This window comes from Colobus angolensis, unplaced genomic scaffold, assembly GCF_000951035.1.
Source record: "Colobus angolensis palliatus isolate OR3802 unplaced genomic scaffold, Cang.pa_1.0 Scaffold15, whole genome shotgun sequence".
NCBI lineage: Eukaryota > Metazoa > Chordata > Mammalia > Primates > Cercopithecidae > Colobus > Colobus angolensis.
The window spans coordinates 8276629-8297149 of record NW_012114599.1 but is presented as its reverse complement, the minus strand read 5'-3'; positions in this window follow the sequence as shown (position 1 = coordinate 8297149).

Sequence of the window (20521 nt, the reverse complement as noted above, 5' to 3'; positions counted from 1 at the left end):
TGCAGCACACCAACATGGCACAAGTATACATATGTAACAAACCTGCACGTTATGCACATGTACCCTAGAACTTAAAGTACAATAAAAAAAAAAAAAGAAATTTGAAATCTATTTATTGGCTAAGATTTAATAAATCTACTTTCATTTCACACCTAATCTCTTTTCTGTGAAAACTATTTTCTTTTTCTGCTTTAAAATGAAGTATTTTGAAAATCACTAAAATAATTACAAGCCTTATTTGCTTGTATAACACATTATTACCTAGACTACGTGGTAACATATTTCTCATCCACACATTTTTGGTACAATGTAATTGATTCAAGAAATGGAAATACTAACTTATATTTTCCTTCCAGGATAGTCATAGGTAATAACTCTCACAGTGAATGTAAAACCCTGTGTATAGTAAACAATTAGCACAAGTCCCTGGAAACTTTATTATAAGTCCAACTTCTTGGGAAGTTTCTGTTTCAGGTCTCCATTCTTCCCAAAATATTGAACAGAATAAGATCCCTTATTTCTAACAATGGCATTGTTTTCTACAGCTGAGCAGTGTGCTGCTAAATTTCTAAAGCAATCATAACTTAAATTCTGCCAGCTTTGTCATTCTTCTACTCAAGCTAAATTACAAGGCGGTAACAGTACCTGTAAAAAAAGTTATTTCCAAAAGCTCTTTATAAACTAGGTAATATGCTATGGAAAGAATCAAAGTACCTGAAAGGAGAGATAGAAAACAAAAATTGTTTTAAATTTTAAGAGAAGGAAAAAGCTGATGATCTGTCTCTAACTTCACCATAGGGCTTCTCCTGTCTTTTTAGTTTTAACTGGTTTTCCTTTCTCTCCTTCAGAGCCTCCTTACTTGGTAGTTTTAAATGACACCACCACTTATCTAATGAAACCCAGGGTGTAAAACAAGCAGCACAATTAACAGCAGTTGCCTCAAAATACCTCAGATGAAGGTTGAAAGATATTTACTATCCTTAGGTTAGAAAAAAAACACATTCTTTTCTCAAAAATTCTAGAGCTGAACTCTTTCTGATAATATAAACATGAAAATCTTTTAATTAAACTTTTCCAGTGTTTAGAAGATCAAAAAGTCATATCAATTTCAAAATATATTGAGGTGATTATAATGACAATGTACACACGCTCTTCTCTTCCCAGCTTGCGATCACCCAACGCCCTCCCCACACTGCTCTCAAGAGATAGAAGTACAGATACTCCCCTCCTAACTCCTCCCCTCCTGCAAGGGTCCAAATGTGGTTTGAAGTTGGAGGTGGGAGATTCAATGAGGCATTCTCATTGGGTGGTTCAATAATGTGACACCCAAAGGGTGAGAAAGTGGTAGGTTTTTTTTCTTTTCCCCACTTGCATGAATGTGCAAGTCACAGATCAAGTTTCTCATCTCAGCCAATGTGTTCTTAATTATGATTAAACAATGGAAGAAAAAATCAATTCTCACACTGCCCTAAGGAATTTTGTCAGGCAGGAAGGGCTAAGGTTGCTTCTCTGATCTAGTACTATTCCTTGGAAGCTTCCAGGGATCTAAGAGTTTTTCTATACACCCATTCACCCACTGTCTGGGTAGCATACCCTCTAGATAACCTTTCTCAAGATGTGGCTCAGGGGTTCAAACCCCTGTACAAGGGCCTCACCACTTTCTCCTTGCTTCCAGTCTCTTCTGGGTGTTCAAACCCTTCACACTCATAACAACAACAACAAAATCCATCCATTCCTTTCTCCCTTTAGACAATTTAGCTTCAATGACTTCACGGGCATTGAAACAAAAGTTTAAAGAAAGACTTCAGGTCAATACCAACACTGACTGTCAATGACTCCTTTCCAATCCAGAAACATAAAAACGATAATCAATTCTCTTGAGAAAGATAAGTTCACTTCTTAAGAACATGACTTACTTACCCTTCTGCGGTTGGGAATAAGAGTGGCTACCATCTTGGAGGCCTCTATGGTGGTGAAAACAAGATGTGGTTTAGCTTATCAATAGATTATCTAGCTACTCCAGTTAATACATTACTCCAATCACTAACCAGATCTAAAATTTACTGAACAGTAGTGGCTTTATTGATGTTAATAAATTCAACCTAAAACACCATAATGGGTTTTCTACTTTGTCATAACTGAGAAATTGAAGCTCAGTGAGGTTACATGCACAAGGTCACACAATTAACAGACAACATAACCAAAATTCAGACTAGTTTCTCCAATGTTAGGCCTTTTGTGCAACTACTGCACTCTACACTTCTGAATTTATCCAGATTCCTGAAGGATGGCGGCTTCATGACTCACCAATCACATGCAGCACTGCATTACCATTGCCTCAACTGACTAGCATAAACCTATGGACAAATATAATATGTCAGATATGCCTAAACTTATCTTTAAGAAAAAAAGAATCCTCTACCTGTGAGGCAGACCAATAGTTGTTAAAAACAGAAAAAAAAAAATTGCATGGTTGTGATTTTTAATACAATGTATTAGTTTTCTTATAATGTGTGTGTTTTTGAACTGGATAGGTACCGTGATATATTATCTCAGACAGCATTGCTTGGCAAGCCTGTACCCTTGATCATCAGTCCCCATTTAACTTTCAAACTATTGTTAGGACAGATCTGGAGTACTCAATTTCTGATTCAATTCAGAACACCTGGAGTCAACAACGTAAGGTTGTTGTTTTTTCTTCTTCTTCCAGAATTACTTCTCTAATTATTGCTCTCTACTGTAGGACACAGAATAGATGTCTTTTTACTCAGAATTATAGGAGAATTTCCACAAGGTCACCACGAACCTAATTTAAAAAGTAATTACTAACATCATTTTCTTCTTTTGTCCTATACTCCTTAAGAAAACATGTTCAGATGAAGTAATGTGATTGATTTTACCAGAATCAGTCCTGTTTCTCAGCCATATTTTATGCTCAGATTTTATACAGTGTGAATTATTTCAAATTTCACACTCAGGCAAAACGTAGGAAAAAAATCTGGAATATTTAATTGATGAGACCTAGTTTTCCATCCTAGTGCTCTGTTAATGCCTCAAAAACAATAAAAATACTTGAACTATAACATAACTATTTCTATAATAAGGCTATGGCATTAAATTTGAAAATAACTGATTGACATGAAAAACATTTGGCTGTCGTATTGCCACTGTAAATCTTTCACTGAGTAGAGCTAAACATTATTAAATTGTGCCACTCAAATTTAATATTACACTTTGGTGTATGAAAAATCATCCCAAGCCTCAATGCTTCTCTTGCACTTAAGAAAAGCATGCACAGCTCAGAAAAACAAAGCAGGCATTTCTGTTTCAATGCTATACATACACACTTCTGAAAAATTTCAGCTCAGCAAAATCACAGTTTACAGGGAAAAACAAGATTGTAGAAGACCACTTAAAATTTATGGGATTTTGCAACTAGAACATTGACAAAAACTATAATAATCTTGATAAAGTTCTAGTAAGGGAGGAGACCACCCCTCATATTGTCTTATGACCAATTTCTGCCTCAAAGGAAAAGTAGGAGTTAAAGACAAGACAGAAGTGAAATCAGTAGTCAGATAACCTGTGCTGCATTCCAGGCCTGGTAGTTGAAGACTGACCTCTGACCTAACTGGTTATGTTACCTATAGATTCCAGACATTGGATGGAAAAGCTCTGTGAAAATCCCTGTCCTGCTCTGTTCTATTCTAATTACCAGTGCATGCAGCCTCTAGTCACGTACCCACTGCTTGCTCAATAGATCACGACCCTCTCACGCAGACCCCCTTAGAGTCGTAAGCCCTTAAAAGGGACAGGAATTGCTCACTTGGAGAGCTCGGTTTTTGGAGACATGAGTCCGCCGATGCTCCCAGCTGAATAAAGCCCTTCTTTCTTTAACTCGGTGTCTGAGGTGTTTTGACTGTGGCTCATCCTGCTACACTAGCAGAGTGAAATGCTAATTTTTTTTATTTTGTAATTTAGGATTTTCTTTAAGAGAGGACAAAGTTTTAAAGCTGCCTATAGTCTCTTTCAGAAACAGTTAAAACATTTTTTTGCCCTTAGTTTTGCCATGTCAGGTCTAAGTGGCAGAGATAATTTATATCCTCGGAATGTTTTTATCAGGACTTTTTTAAAATAACATTTCAGAAAGAACAGAGATGTTTGGAAGGCAATGGCTTCCAGACATACTAATGTATGCTGTCTGGGGAAACTTCAGTTTTGTTTTTTTTTTTTCTTTCTTGTTTTTTTTTTTTTTGAGTCAAGGAGTCAAGATACATAATACGCAGAAAAACAGTAACAATTAATTATTTTTTAGGAAAAGGATACAAATAGCCATTAAATGGGTCTTGAAATAACCACTTATAAATAAGGGCATCCTTTCTCCATCCAAACATTTTAGTGGTAAAAACAACATTTCAGTAATTTGTTTCATCTCTTTTGGGGGATTTACATATACTGTATAGGGCAAGATATGGGGGTGGTGATTAGAAACTTTTGAGGGATTTGTGTGTGTTTGTTTAAGATGGAGTCTTGCTTTGTCACTCAATCTGGAGTGCATTGGCACTATCACATCTCTCTGTAGCCTCGAACTCCTGGACTCAGGCCATCGTCTCTCCTCAGCCTCCCGAGTAGCCAGGACCACAGATGGGCACCACCATGCCCAGTTAATTTTTTAATTTTTTGTAGAGATGGGGTCTCACACTTTTGAGGTTTTGGTTGAGATTTACTATTCTCATAAATCTATTTACTTCCTGAATTATACAGAATGCTCACTTTTTAAATCTTAAATTATTGCTCACTAAAATAATCAGGGTGTTTTCTTTTTCTCAGTTTGTTTAATGTATATGAAAGGAAGATGAGGCTTACATTTTAATTTATGCCACCTCTCATCACACTCTCTAAAGCTACATAAAATGAGAAACATCCTGGCCTATAAAGCGAATGTCTGCCCTGTGGAGCAATCTCTCTTGTTAATCAGTGGGGGGTTAACTGAAGACATCTGGTAGATCCTGACAGAACAGGAAGAGAACCATCCTGAAGGACACAGGAAGCAAGAGAGGGCAGAGTCCACTCCACAAAAGACAGGAAGATGGGTGTGCATGCATGGCTTTTGAAGGAAGCGTGAGGAGGGTACCGGACAGGGGAATACAGCCATGAGGTCTCCATCTGCTCTGAAAAGAGGAATAAATGATGATACCAACAGCAGGAGAGAATCAGCTATGTGGTGTCTGTGAACGAGTAGGACCCATTGAGTATATATTGCAATTCAAGGTCCAACAAATACCAAACACAAGAAATGCTGGGTATAGTAAAGAAAATTAATTGAAAGATCTTAACCTTCCATTCATTTACAAACAACCTATCACCTTAATCCATATTTGAGTCAGCGACTTGTCCTAGTTGAGCTTTCAAACAAACCACTCCTTAGCCCAGTGACAATTTAGAGCCTGAATCATATAAAGAGCCTCTACCTTGGATGTACTTCACATTAAAGTCAAGTGTGTTTGCTGCCATTCACTTACAGACCTTCACCAGTCACTGGTATGGGGCAGAGATTAGTTCTTCTCTCTTTGGCAGAGAGCAGATACCTCTTGGCTTAGATTCTACATGTATTCCTAGTTTCTGAAGACCTAGGTTGCGACATGGCTCAAAATTCCCATTGTTTATCTGAAAGCCCATCTTTCTCATCTGAATCCTTGAAATCTGTCACTCCCAGATGCTGAATTCTACATGCCCACCCATGAGAACAATATTTCTAAAGCCAGTACCATTCCACCCATCTTTCTCCAAAAGCGGTATCAATTCATCTTCTAGCATCAGGATAGTTGCCATCCTTCTGGTCAACCATCAAACTGCTAAGCCCACCCTCTCCCTCAATCAGGGCCACTCTGTTTCACATTAATGCTCCTGTCTTTTACAGTTATTTGAAGATAAACTCTCTTTAGACTCTTGGAGCCAAGACATCAGGACTTACAGGTTAGAATTTGTCTATGTTACTTCTGAAATCATTAGCTTCTTGAAATAATGCTCCTGGGAAACTGAGCAGATAGAAAGCTTCCCAACAGATCATCCACATATACATTTTTGCCTATAATAAAAATAATAGGGATAATAATAGTAATAAGAGTGATTACTTGGTGCTAGGTATTTTTTGACTCATTACATGTATTGAGCAATTTAATCTGTATGAGAATGCTATAAGAAAGCTGAATCATAGAGTAGTTAAATATGTTGTCTAAAGTTACATAACTAGTAACTGTCAGAGTAGAAATTTAAACCCAAGTTTTCTAGCTAAGAGCTCATGCTCTCAATTACCACGTTTAATATACGAATCTGATGAGAAAGCCATCCATTGGTTAAAAGAAAGAGGAGGAATAACCCACAGATATAGCTACAAATGTGACTTACATATCATTTTTAGAAATACAATATGAACATTTGAAGGAAAAGATAAATGTAAACTAAGGTCATTGATATGGAATAGCAAATGAAGTAAAAACTTCCAATGAGACTATTTTGATCTTGGTTTCTGATTCTACTGAAAATGAAACTGATAGTTGTAAGTATGCAGTCTTATTTCTGGGTTCTCTATTCTGTTCCATTGGTCTATATGTCTTTTTTATGTACCAGTACCATGCTATTATGGTTACTATAGCCCTGTAGTATAGTTTGAAGTTAGGTACCTGATGCCTCTAGCTTTGTTCTTTTTGCTTAGGATTGCCTTGGCCACTTGGACTGGTTCCATATGAATTTTAAAATATCTTTTCCTAGTTCTTTGAAGAATGTCTTTGACAGTTTAATAGAAATATCATTGAATCTATAAATTGCTTTGGGCAGTCTGGTCATTTTAACAATATTCATTCTCCTTATCCATGAATATGAATTTTTTTTTTCCATTTGCTTGTGTCATCTCTGATTTCTCTGAGCAGTATTTTGTAGTTATCCTTGTAGAGATCTTTTGCCTCTCTGGTTAGCTGTTTTTGTAGGTATTTTATTCTGGTTGTGGCAATTGTGAGTGGGATTGCATTCCTAATTTTACTCTCAGCTTGATTGTTGTTGGTATATAGGACTGCTGATAATTTTTGTACACTGATGTTGTATCTTCAAACAATGCTGAAGTTGTTTATCAGCAAAGGAGTTTTTGGGCTGAGACCATAGGGTTTTCTAGATATAGGATTACACTATCTGCAAACAGGAATAGTTTGCATTTGGATGCCCTTTATTTGGATACTGTTTATTTCTTTCTCTTGCCTGATTGCTTTGGGGATAGGAATCCCTATTCAATAAATGGTGCTGGGGTAACTGGGTAGCCATATGCAGAAGATTGAAACTGGACCTCTTCTTTATACCATATACGATAATTAACTCAAAGATTAATTGAAGATTTAGATGTAAAACCCAAAACTATAAAAACCCTGGAAGACAACCTAAGCAATACCATGTTGGTCACAGGAATAAGTAAAGATTCCATGACAAGGCGGCCAACAACAATTGCAATAAAAGCAAAAATTGACAAATGGGATCTAACTAAACTAAAGATCTTCTTTACAGCAAAATGATCTATGCATCTGACAAAGATCGAATATCCAACATCTATAAGAAACTTAAATTCATAAGAAAAAAACAGAGAACTCCATTAAAAAGGGAGCAACAGATATAAACAGACACTTTTCAAAAGAAGACATACATGCAGCCAACAAGCATATGGAAAAAAGGTCAACACCACTGATCGTTACAAAAATGCTAATCGAAACCATAATGAGGTACCATCTCACACAAGTAAGAATGGCTACTATTAAAAAGTCAAAAATTAACAGATGCTGTGGAGGTTGTAGAGAAGGAATGCTTATACACTGCTGATGGAAGTGTAAATTAGTTCAACCATTGTGTAAAACAGTGTGGCAATTCCTCAAAAACCTAAAAATAGAACTACCATTTGACTCAGAAATTCCATTACTGGGTGTCCAAAATAATATAAGTTGCTCTATCATAAAGACACATGCATGAATATGTTCACTGCTGCACAAAACAGAATAGCAAAGACATGGAATCAACCTAAAAGACCAGCAATGGTAGACTGAATACAGAAAATGTGGTACATATACACCACAGAATACTAAGCAGCCATAAAAAAGAACAAGATGATGTTCTTTGCAGGAACATTCATTGAGCTGGAGGCCATTATCCTTAGCAAACTAATGCAGGAGCAGAAATCAAACACCGCATGTTCTCACTAATAAGTGGGAGCTACATGATGAAAACACATGGACACACAGAAGGCAACAAAACACACTGGGGCCCACTGGAGGGTGGAGGGTGAGAGGAGGCAGAGAATCAGGAGAAGTAACTAATGAGTTTACACCAGGCTTAATACCTGAATGATGAAATAATCTGTACAACAAACCCCCATGGTACAAGTTTACCTTTATAACAAACCAGCACATGTACCCCCAAACTTAAAATAAAAGTTAAATAAAGAAAAAAAGAAACTGAAAATTTATTATAGGACTGTAAAAAACTGTTCTGTCATTCAGGAAAGTAAGAACTATGTGAGGAGATTTTAGAGACCTATCTCTAATTCTTTTGTACAAATTTTGGGGAAGACCATCTTAAACTTACATCAATTTCCCCCCAACACGATTGAAAGATGTGTGTATATGATATGTGTGCCACCATTAGAAAACTCCCAGTCCCTAAAATCCTACAGCGTAATTTTCTAAAATCACAATTCTTTTTGAACTATCAACTTAACAAAAGTTTTAGAGTTACATATAAGATTAAAATGATCATAAGAGTAGATTTTTAAGATAATAGGTTGGGCAGAGTGACTATAATCCCAGCATTTTGGGAGGCCGAGGCAGGCAGATGACTTGAGGTCAGGAATTTGAGACCAATCTGGCCAACATGGTGAAACCCTGTCTCTACTAAAAATACAAAAAATTTAGCTGGGCATGGTGGCAGGTGCCTGTAATCCCAGTTACCCAGGAGGTTGAGGCAGAAGAATTGCTTGAATCAGGGAGGCAGAGGTTGCAGTGAGCCAAGATTACACCACTGCACTCCAACCTAGGCAACAAGATTGAAACTCTGTCTCAAAAAAAAAAAAAAATTAGCCAGGCATGGTGGCACCCACCTATAATCCCAGCTACACGAGAGGCTGAGGCAGGAGAATTACTCGAACCAGGGAGGCGTGGTTGCAGTGAGCTGAGATCATGCCACTGCACTCCAGCCTGGGAGACAGAGTGAGACTCTGTCTCAAAAGAATAAATAAATAAATAAAAGGTAATTGATATTCATCTTTGTGTTGCTTGGAAGAACCAAAGAGAGCTTTCTCTTGAATTACGGGAAACCACATATAAATCATAGCGTTTACTACTGTGCTCTGTGACCTGCTGACACTTACTAATGCTTGATCTGTAACAGAATTTAATGACTTATAAAAAGCTACTAATTCACGGGCTTTAATAGCATTTCTGCTTGGTCTGCTAGGTGAGTTGTATACATTTATAAACCTAAAATCATTACTTGGATAGAAAGTTATAAAGGACACTGCAGAACTATAGCATTAAAACAGCCTGAAATTTCAGCTTTTTTATTTATATACAAATTCTCATTTCATTTTGCTTGAAGTCTTTGTGTGAAGTTATGAGATAACAAATTCCTATTTTTCTCTAGCCAGTTAGTTCTCCTTAGTTATAACTATTGATGAGAGACTGGCTCAATAACCTTATTTTTGTTTCCATGGAATATGCTGATGTAATCACAGAGAGTGGTGGCTGAAGAGACAAGCTCCATCATGTGACCAAAGAAACTAGAAGAGATTCACAGTTTATATCTTGGTCAATTGATTTTTTACATATAATACATAATTTTTTAAGGTAGTTGTTCTATTGATAGTTATCATTTAAATCCATGCCTCATAATTCAGAGGCATTTCTAATAATACGGTGTTAGAAGCTACAAATCTCAGACTACTTATAAAAAACAAGTTTGAAACATTTTAAACTCTGGCTATTTTTCTGGAACTAATCACAGAATTATGTTGAATGTATAAAGTCTGGCAATTAATGCAACTAGAACATTCTAGGGATATCTCCAATATAGAAGTAAGTGCTTTCATTACCATTGCAGCCAATTGTTTTACTATAGCAGACTCTGTGCAAAGAATTGGTTATTTTAACAAATAAAATTTTTCCCTAGCTACCTACATTGAAAACATTTTAGTTTTGAAATGGGAATAAATGAGGAAAGCATACTCACATCACAGTATTAATAAAGAACTGAGTAACAATACAGACACCCAAATAATGTAGAACTTAGGCAAATGCCGAAAAGTAGACAGCATTGATTTTAGTTTCAGATCATCTTGAATTGGAGTTTTTAAATGCAATTTTGAAATTACAGAATTGTTCTCTAACAAACAACTTTTTAATTAAAGAAAAGTCTACAGAAAAGTAGTTTATTTAGTTTATTTCTTAGAGAGGAAAAGATTCATTCTACTTAGATTTGTACCTTTTCTGATGCTATAGGTAATGTATATTTATTTACTCCTTTCAAGAAAAGTACTCAATTGTTTTACATGCCTTTTCTTATAAAGCTTTACAGAATGTTGTGAACAAAAGAGCTAATATAGCCACAAGGAATACAGCTGCATTTTAAAAAGAAAAGTCAAAAATTTTTAAATTCAGGTTAAATATATATATATATTAATATAATTATTCCCAAACCATTATACAGCTTGTCTTTTCTGAGCATCCTGTTCCCTTAATTGGTAATGTAATTCAGAACAGTATATTTGTAGCAGAAGCAATGACATAACTGAGGAACCAAGAGAGGTTAAGCAAGGTCTATATCTTTGAATGTCAAGACAGCTGTATATGAGTTTCTTACTCTTAAAATAACATTGCTTATTATTTGGGTCAATACTTTAACAACATTTGCAGAGCAGTTTAAACATTCAAAGTACATTTGCAAATCTGTGAAGTAAGCATGAAATTCATGTCGTCTTCATTTAATTGAATGTGAAAAATTAGAATGGAATTTAATAATTCTTCTCAACTTGTCCTGCAAATTATAAGGTCTGTTGAAATTATTGACACATAATAGTTGTACATATTTATTGGGTACATGTGCTATCTTGATACAAGCATACAATGTGTAATGATCAGATTGATTATTTGGAATTCAAGATTTCATGTCGTCTTCATAATACTTGTTTTTCCTTGTGCTTATTGTAATCAAGAATATTTTTGACATCTTTCAGCCCCAAATGCCACTATTTTTACAAAAGATTCTGGTAAATAATTAGTTCAAGAGATAATGAAACTTTCTTGTGAGATTTTCCACTCAGAAAAATGAATTATAGAGTACTTTCTCGGGCTGTGAATGACCAAAAGATAACAGCTATTTTCAAGACAGTAGTGCAGTCTTCATTAATGAGGAAATCTAACCTAAGGGATCCCGGTTAAAAGATGAGTTCATTAATCACAGACCAGTTTGTTTCCCAAATTTTAATTGACAGGCCTTAAAAGGACCTTTTGGCAGTGTAAACTGTCCACATTGCTAGATACATCATGCCACTATGGAAAAATTTACATTTGTCTAAATAGTTAAAGATGGATAGATGAGGAGGTAGCCTATGGATTTTAATCCTAATATTCTGATAGGAAGGACAGATAGTGTTCAAATAAATGGCTGAAAACTACTCTTCCAATGTGAACCATTGCAAGTTCTTTAAGGGCTTCCTCTTACTATCTATTTTGCACAACATGTGTAAAGGAATGTCCCTAAGTACTGCCTGGTTGAGTAACTCTTTTCTTCTTAAAGAGTCAATGGAACAGAAACAGCATAACAAAGGGAAATAATGTGGGTTCATGTTTAAGGCTAACAATAAAAAACTGGAAATTTATTTGCTAACTAAATTTATGAAAATTATTTAACTGATTTTCTTTGCCTAATCTGACATTTCCTGATTACGTCTTATCTTCAACTGTCTTAACCTTCTGCTGGTGCATTCCTTTTTCTGAAATGTCTACTCCTTTATTTCTACATACCAAAGCCACCTACTCTCCAAGACTCAATTCAATTATCTCCTTCTCTGGATCAAGCAAGATGAAAAATATTTCTTCCTATTCTGATCTTTAATATCTCTAAATTTGTATCTGTCTTATAATCTTGACCAGATAAAACACATTATTCAACATATTCATACCTCCTTAGCCAAATTACAGTTTTCTTGAGGGCAGTAATCAAGTTTCTACTATCTTTCTATAACCATCATAATACAGATATTCTTGTAGTAAAATGTTATAAATACAGCAAGAAGTCAATGATGGAAATCTAAGAACACCTTCCTAGTCAATAATTTTTATTGTTGCCTTGAACAAGTACAGTAATGAAGTGTTCTGTAACTCTATCAATAGCATCAAATAGAAATAACATATAATACATTAGAAGACAAAATCAGCACCCTATTCAATGCCAAGACTTTTATACTCACATGCAAATAAAATTGGATTCATATTATTAAGAATGTTCCCCACACAATCACTCAACTATTTAATATAGGTTGCATGTATTCTATTGCATCTAAAATAAATTCTCATAATAATGACAGATTCTTAAAAAAATAAAAGTTATTGAAGAAAGAAGCCAAAGAAGTTTGTTTTTACAACCTTTTTCCTTCGGTATTCAGACTAACTCCTTCCCTTTCTTTTATCCTTAAAAGTATGATTCTTAATCATTTCCACTAAGTCCAAGGCTGCAAAACTGTCTCTTTTCTTCCCCTGCTGCCTTCTATCCCCTCCTCTCGCTTCCTTTCCTCTTTTCAGCCCCTTACATTTTTTTCTCTCCCCTTCCATTTTTTTCTCTTCATTTGTCTTCTCTTCTTAACACACACACACACACACACACACAGAGATATGGTTTGACTCTTTCCCCACCCAAATCTCATCTTGAATTGTAATTCCCATAATTCCCATGTGTCATGGGAGGAATCGGTGGGAGGTGATTGAATTATGAGGGCAGGTCTTTCCTGTGCTGTTCTCATCATAGTGAATGAGTCTCATGAGCTCTGATGGTTTCAAAAATGGGAGTCAACCTGCACAAGCTCTCACCTGTCTGCTGCCATGTGAGACATGCCTTTTACCTTCCACCATGCTTGTGAGGCCTCCCAAGACACGTGGAACTATAAGTTCAATAAACCTCTTCCTTTTGTAAATTGCCCAGTCTCAGATATGTCTTTATTAGCAGTGTGAAAACAAACAAATACAGTAAATTTGTACCAGTAGAGTGGGGCACTACTGAAAAGATGCCCAAAAATGTGGAAACAAATTTGGAACTGGGGAACAGGCAAAGGTTGGAATAGTTTGGAGGGCTCAAAAGGAGACAGGAAAATGTGGAAAGGTATGGAACTTCCTAGAAACTTGTTGAATGGCTTCGCCCAAAATGCTGATAGTAATGTGGACAATAAAGTCCAGGTTGAGGTGGTCTCCGATGGGAATAAGGAACTTGTTGGGAACAGGAGCAATGGTGACTCTTGCTATGTTTTAACAAAGAGACTGGTGGCATTTTACACCTGCCCTAGCAATTTGTGGAACTTTGAACTTGAGAGAGATGATTTAGGGTATCTGGCAGAAGAACTTTCTAGCAGCAAAGCACTCCAGAGGTGACTCGGGTGCTGTTAAGGGCATTCAATTTCAAAAGGGAAACAGAGCATAAAAGTTCAGAAAATTTGCAGCTTACAATGCAATAGAACATAAAATCCCACTTTCTGAGGATAAATTCAAGCTGGCTGCAGAAATTTGCATAAGTAACAAGGAGCCAAATGTTAATCCCCAAGATGATGGGGAAAGTATTTCCAGGGCATATCAGAAGTCTTCACGGCAGCCCCTCCCGTCACAGGCCTGAAGGCTTAAGAGGAAAATGTGGTTTCATAGGCTGCGCCCAGGGTAACCATGCTGTGTGCACCACAGGGACTTGGGTCCCTGCATCCCAACTGCTCCAGCCATGGCTGAAAGGGGCCAATACAGAGCTCAGACCACAGCTTCAAAGAGTGCAAGTGTCAAGACTTGGCAGCTTCCACGTGTTATTGAGCCTCTGGTTGCACAGAAGTCAAGAATTGGGGTCTGGGAACCTCCGCCTAGATTTCAGAAGATGTATGGAAATGCCTGAATGCCCAAGGGAAGTTTGCTGTAGGGGCAGGGTCCACATAGAGAACCTCCGCTAGGGCATTGTGGAAGGGAAATAGGGGTGGGAATCCCACACAGAGTCCCTACTGGGACACCACCTAGTGGAGCTGTGAGCTCCAGACCCCAGAATGAAAGATCCACCTACAGCTTACACAGTAAGGCTGGAAAAGCCACAGGCATTCAGTGCCAGCCTGGGAAAGCAGCTGGGAAGGAGGCTGTATCCTGCAAAACCACAGGGGTGGAGCTGCCCAAGACCATGGGAACTCACCCCTTGCATCAGTGTGACCTAGATATTAGACATGGAGTCAAAGGAGATCATTTTGGAGCTTTGAGATTTGACTTCCACTGCGCCTCCCCGCCCTGGATTTTGGACTTTCATGGGACCTGCAGCCCCTTCGTTTGGGCCAATTTCTCCCATTTGGAATGACTGTATTTATCCAATGCCTGTACTCGCATTGTATCTAGGAAGTAACTAACTTGCTTTTGATTTTACAGGCTCATAGGCAGAAGGGACTTACTGTGTCTCACATGAGACTTGGGACTGTTGGCTTTTGAGTTAATGCTGAAATAATACTTTGGGGGACTATTGGGAAAACATGATTGGTTTTTAAATGTGAGGACATGAGATTTGGGAGTGACTAGGGGCAGAATGTTATGGTTTGGCTATGTCCCCACCCAAATGCCATCTTGAATTGTTACTCCCACAATTCCCACATGTTGTGAGATGAACCCAGTGGGAGGTGATTGAATTATGGGGGATGAGTCTTTCCTGTGCTGTTCTCATAATTGTGAATGAGTCTCAGGAGATCTGATGGTTGTAAAAATGGGAGTTTTCCTGCACAAGCTCTCTCTTGTCTGCCTCCATGAAACAAGACTTTCACCTTCTGCCATGATTGTGAGGCCTACGCAGCCACATGGAACTGTAAGTTCAATAAACCTCTTCCTTTTATAAATTGCCCAGTCTCAGGTATGTCTTTATTAGCAGCATGAAAACAAACTAATACGCACACACACACACACACACACACACACACACACACACACACGTACATACAAGTCTTAGTTGGTAGAGCAAGCCAGAAGAGAAACTAACTAATTTAGGACAGGAGGAGGCTCTCTCCGTTTCTTAAAATCAAGAATCACAACACTTAGATGTTAATCCTCTGATTTCCCAGGAAATTCCCTTATCATTACGTCTTATTTTATTATTATTTTTTAAAGAGCACTTATGAACACAGCAAATACCACAGGCTGGGTTATCTAGTGTCCAAAGATGCTCTCACTAGATTTTTATATTTTCTTTGATTTGACTTCTTTATATTCACTAGCCTTTTCTTATTTTCCCACTCAAAATTCTCAATGACAATGTGCTATTCTTTAAAATTAGAATCAATTTAAAGAAAAAGCATTAAAATAAATGTCTTTGATCTATCAAAATATTTACATACAGCATTTTATGTTTCATAAAATGTATTTCCTGCTAGTTTCCAAAGAGTAATCCATTTAAGAAGACAAGGTAAACACAAAATAACAAAATAAATAAATAAGTAAATTAAACTGCTGTAAGAAAACTTTGAGGTCATGTAGGATTAATCCTTTTTATTTTCTCTTATAATAGAAGTAAAACTACTCAACTTATTGAATAAAGATTAGAGAAGAAAACATACCTATTCTCTCATCATTTAAGCACAATCACTATTAACATTTTGCTATTCTTTTTTAAATTGTAAATTGGTATATATATAATTGTGAGTGTGTGTGTGTGTGTGTGTGTGTGTTTTAACTGAGCATTGTCAAACAAATCTTAAACACAAAATCCTACAAAAGACTCCAATAACACAGTTACTTTACTTAGTGTTTTGTTTGGTTTTGAATTTTCTATAAGAAAACACAAAACACACACACAAAAAAGCACAACCCGGTGTGGTCTATTTTTGTCAATGTACTATAAAAGAAATCATATGATATCAACAGGAGCAGTAAAGTTTCCCTGGCACTAATTTCTAATGGAGATTTATATGGTGTCTTCTAAGAGGCCAAATATGAAAGCACACTGAGTAGTCATGCTGATTTCTGTGTTGTAATGATTTCTCATAAAAAAAGTAAACAAAGACCTGGTACCTAGTTTAAACTGACCACATTCCAAATATTTATTACACTAGATTACCTTGCTTGTGGAAAGGAATTGTTGCCCAGCTATACAGAAGCCCACTCATGAGTCTCCTGATGGGTTATCATTGTCGTATTGGAGAATACCAATGCAAGTCGCCATCTTCACACCGCTGCACACTAGGCAACCAATTAATATCACAAAGCTAAGAAGTTAGTCAAGCTGCAGAAATCTAATAATGCTTTGTATTTGAGCAGGAGTTCTGAGATATTGTATTCTTTCTTAGCAGAGGTTTCAGAACTGACTAGAAAGAGACAGAGATAGAGCCAATGACACTCTGAAGAACTTGAAGGAGATCAGAGAGCCTTTTACTCCTTCATCTGATATTTTTTAATGGTATCTCATTCTCACTATTATGGAATTACTCTATGAGTTTACTTAAGGAGATACACACAATACAAATCTTTGACTGAATGTGAACTCTTCTACCTAGCCTCTGGATTTCAATCCTTCTCAATCTCCTTAAAAACCAACATGTTGGCTGGGCATAGCGGCTCACGCCTGTAATCTCAGCATTCTGGGAGGCCAAGGCAGGCAGATCACCTGAGGTCAGGAGTTCAAGACCAGCCTGACCAACATGGAGAAACCTCATCTCTACTAAAAATACAAAATTAGCTGGGCAAGGTGGTACATGCCTGTAACCCAGCTACTCAGGAGGCTGAGGCAGGAGAATTGCTTAAAACCAAAAGGCAGAGGTTGCAATGAGCCGAGATCACACCATTGCACTCCAGCCTGGGCAACAAGACAGAAACTCCACCTCGGAAAAAAAAAAGAAAAAGAAAACAATATCTCCATTACTTGTCACCTTTTTTTCAGTGCTTTGTCCATTCTCTTCCAGCAAGTCCATTTTCTTTCCGCATTTAAATCCTCTAGTGCTAATTACATCTAATATTTTTATACTTTATCCTTACAACAACAAAATTAATTATTATTGCCCCTATTTTTCAAATGGGAAACTGTAGTCCAAATAGTTATTAAATGGCCACAGTTATGTCTACTAAATGGCAGAAGTAAAGTTCTCACTCATATATGTTTAACTCCAGTGTTGGTTCTTTATATAGCACCAACAGATGCTCTTCTTTTATTCTCATTGCTGTTCATTCTCTTTTCTTTCCTTCAGTGCTTTCATTTTTGGCATTGAGATTTTATTTATTTCTATCTTCATTTCCTATCACCCTTGATCTCCGTACATTTAGCCATCTGACCCATCTTAATACAAATACCCCTGTCTTGTAGATGGATCAACAATAATTAAGTGATCTTATTATTATCCTTAATCTTCCCTTTCTCTGCCACAAATGCAACATTGATCACCCTATCCTCAAAACTTGCATTGCCCTAATTAACATGGTATTGCTATTTTCTTTTTATTTATTTATTTAATTTTTTAATTATACTTTAAGTTCTAGGGTACACATGCACAATGCGCAGGTTTGTTACATATGTATACATTTACCATGTTGGTTTGCTGCACCCACTAACTTGTCATTTACACTAGGTATTTCTCCTAATCCTGTCCCTCCCCGCGCCCCTCACCTCATGACAGGCCCCAGAGTGTGATGTTCCCCGCCCTGTGTCCAAGTGTTCTCACTGTTCAACTCCCACCTATGAGTGAGAACATGTGGTGTTTGGTTTTCTGTCCTTGTGATAGTTTGCTGAGAATGATTGTTTCCAACTACATCCATGTCCCTGCAAAGGACATGAGCTAATCCTTTTTTATGACTGCATAGTATTCCATGCTGTATATGTGCCACATTTTCTTAATCTAGTCTACCATTGATGGACATTTGGGTAGGTTCAAAGTCTTTGCTATTGTGAATAGTGTCTCAACAAACATATGTGTGCATATGTCTTTATAGTAGCACAATTTATAATCCTTTGGGTATATACCCATAATGGGATTGCTGGGTCAAATGGTATTTCTGGTTCTAGATCCTTAAGGAATCACCACACTGTCTTCCACAATGGTTGAACTAGTTTACAGTCCCACCAACAGTGTAAAAGCATTCCTATTTCTCCACATGCTCTCTGTTGTTTCCAGCATCTGTTGTTTCCTGACATTTTAGTGATCGCCATTCTAACTAGTATCTCATTATGGTTTTGATTTGCATTTCTCTGATGACCAGTGATGATGAGCATTTTTTCATGTGTCTGATTGCTGCATAAATGTCTTCTTCTGAGAAGTGTCTGTTCATATCCTTTGCCCACTTTTTTGATGGGGTTGTTTTTTTCTTGTAAATTTGTTTAAGTTCTATACAGATTCCAGATATTAGCCCTTTGTCAGATGAGTAGATTGCAAAAATTTTCTCCCATTCTGTAGGTTGCCTGTTCACTCTGATGGTAGTTTCTTTTGCTGTGCAGAAGCTCTTTAGTTTAATTAGATCCCATTCGTCTATTTAGGTTTTTGTTGTCATTGCTTTTGGTGTTTTAGACATGAAACACCAAGTCATTTAGTTATTTAGTCTTGCCCATGCCTACGTCCTGAATGGTATTGCCTAGGTTTTCTTCTAGGGTTTTTATGGTTTTAGGTCTAACATTTAAGTCTCTAATCCATCTTGAATTAATTTTCATATAAGGTGTAAGGAAGGGATCCAGTTTTACCTTTCTACATATGGCTAGCCAGTTTTCGTAGCATCATTTATTAAATAGAGAATCCTATCCCTATTTCTTTTTTTGTCAGATTTGTGAAAGATCAGATGGTTGTAGATGTGTGGTGTTATTTCTGAGGCCTCTGTTCTGTTCCATTGGTCTATATCTCTGTTTTGGTACCAGTACCATGCTGTTTTGGTTACTGTAGCCTTGTAGTATAGTTTGAAGTCAGGTAGTGTGATGCCTCCAGCTTTGTTCTTTTGGCTTAGGACTGTCTTGGCAATGTGGGCTCTTTTTTGGTTCTGTATGAACTTTAGAGTAGGTTTTTTTACAATTCTGTGAAGAAAGTCGTTGGCAACTTGATGGGGATGGCATTGACTCTATAAATTACTTTGGGCAGTATGGCCATTTTCATGGTATTGATTTTTCCTATGCATGAGCATGGAAAGTTCTTCCACTTGTTTGTGTCCTCTTTTATTTCATTGAGCAGTGGTTTGTAGTTCTCCGTGAAGAGGTCCTTCACTTCCCACGTAAGCTGATTCCTAAGTAATTCATTCTATTTGAAGGAATTGTGAGTGGGAGTTCACTCATGATTTGGCTCTCTGTCTGTTATTGGTGTATTTGAATGTTTGTGATTTTTGCACATTGATTTTGTATCATGAGACTATGCTGAATTTTCTTATCAGCTTAAGGAGATTTTGGGCTGAGATGATGGGGTTTTCTAAACATGCCATCTGCTAACAGGGACAGTTTGACTTCCTCTTTTCCTAATTGAATAAACTTTATTTCTTTCTCTTGCCCGATTGCCCTGGCCAGAACTTCCAAAACTATGTTTAATAGAAGTGGAGGGAGAGGGCATCCAGTTTTCAAAGGAAATGCTTCCAAATTTTGCCCATTCAGTATGATATTGGCTGTGAGATAGCCGATTTGATCAAGTGGAAGAAAGGGTATCAGTAATTGAAAACCAAATTAATGAAATAAAGCCAGAAGAGAAGTTTGGAGAGAAAAGAGTGAAAACAAATGAACAAAGCCTCCAAGAAATATGGGACTATGTGAAAAAACCAAATCTACGTTTGATTTTTGTACCGGAAAATGACGGGGAGAGTGGAACCAAGCTGGAAAACACTCTTCGCGTTATTATCCCGGAGAACTTCCCCAACCTAGGAATGCAGACCAACATTCAAATTCAGGAAATACAGAGAACACCACAGAGATACTTCTTGAGAAGAGCAACCCCAAGAACATTAATTGTCATATTCCCCAAGGTTGAAATGAAGGAAAAAATGTTAAGGGCAGCCAGAGAGAAAGGTCAGGTTACCCACAAAGGAAAGCCCATCAGACTAACAGCAGATCTCTCAGCAGAAACTCTACAAGCCAGAAGAGAGTGGGGGCCAATATTCAACATCCTTCAGGAAAAGAATTTTCAACCCAGAATTTCATATCCAGCCAAACCAAGCTTCATAAGTGAAGGAGAAATAAAATCCTTTACAGACAAGCAAATGCGGAGAGATTTTGTCACCACCAGGCCTGCCTTACAAGAGCTCCTGAAGGAAGCACTGAACATGGAAAGGAACAA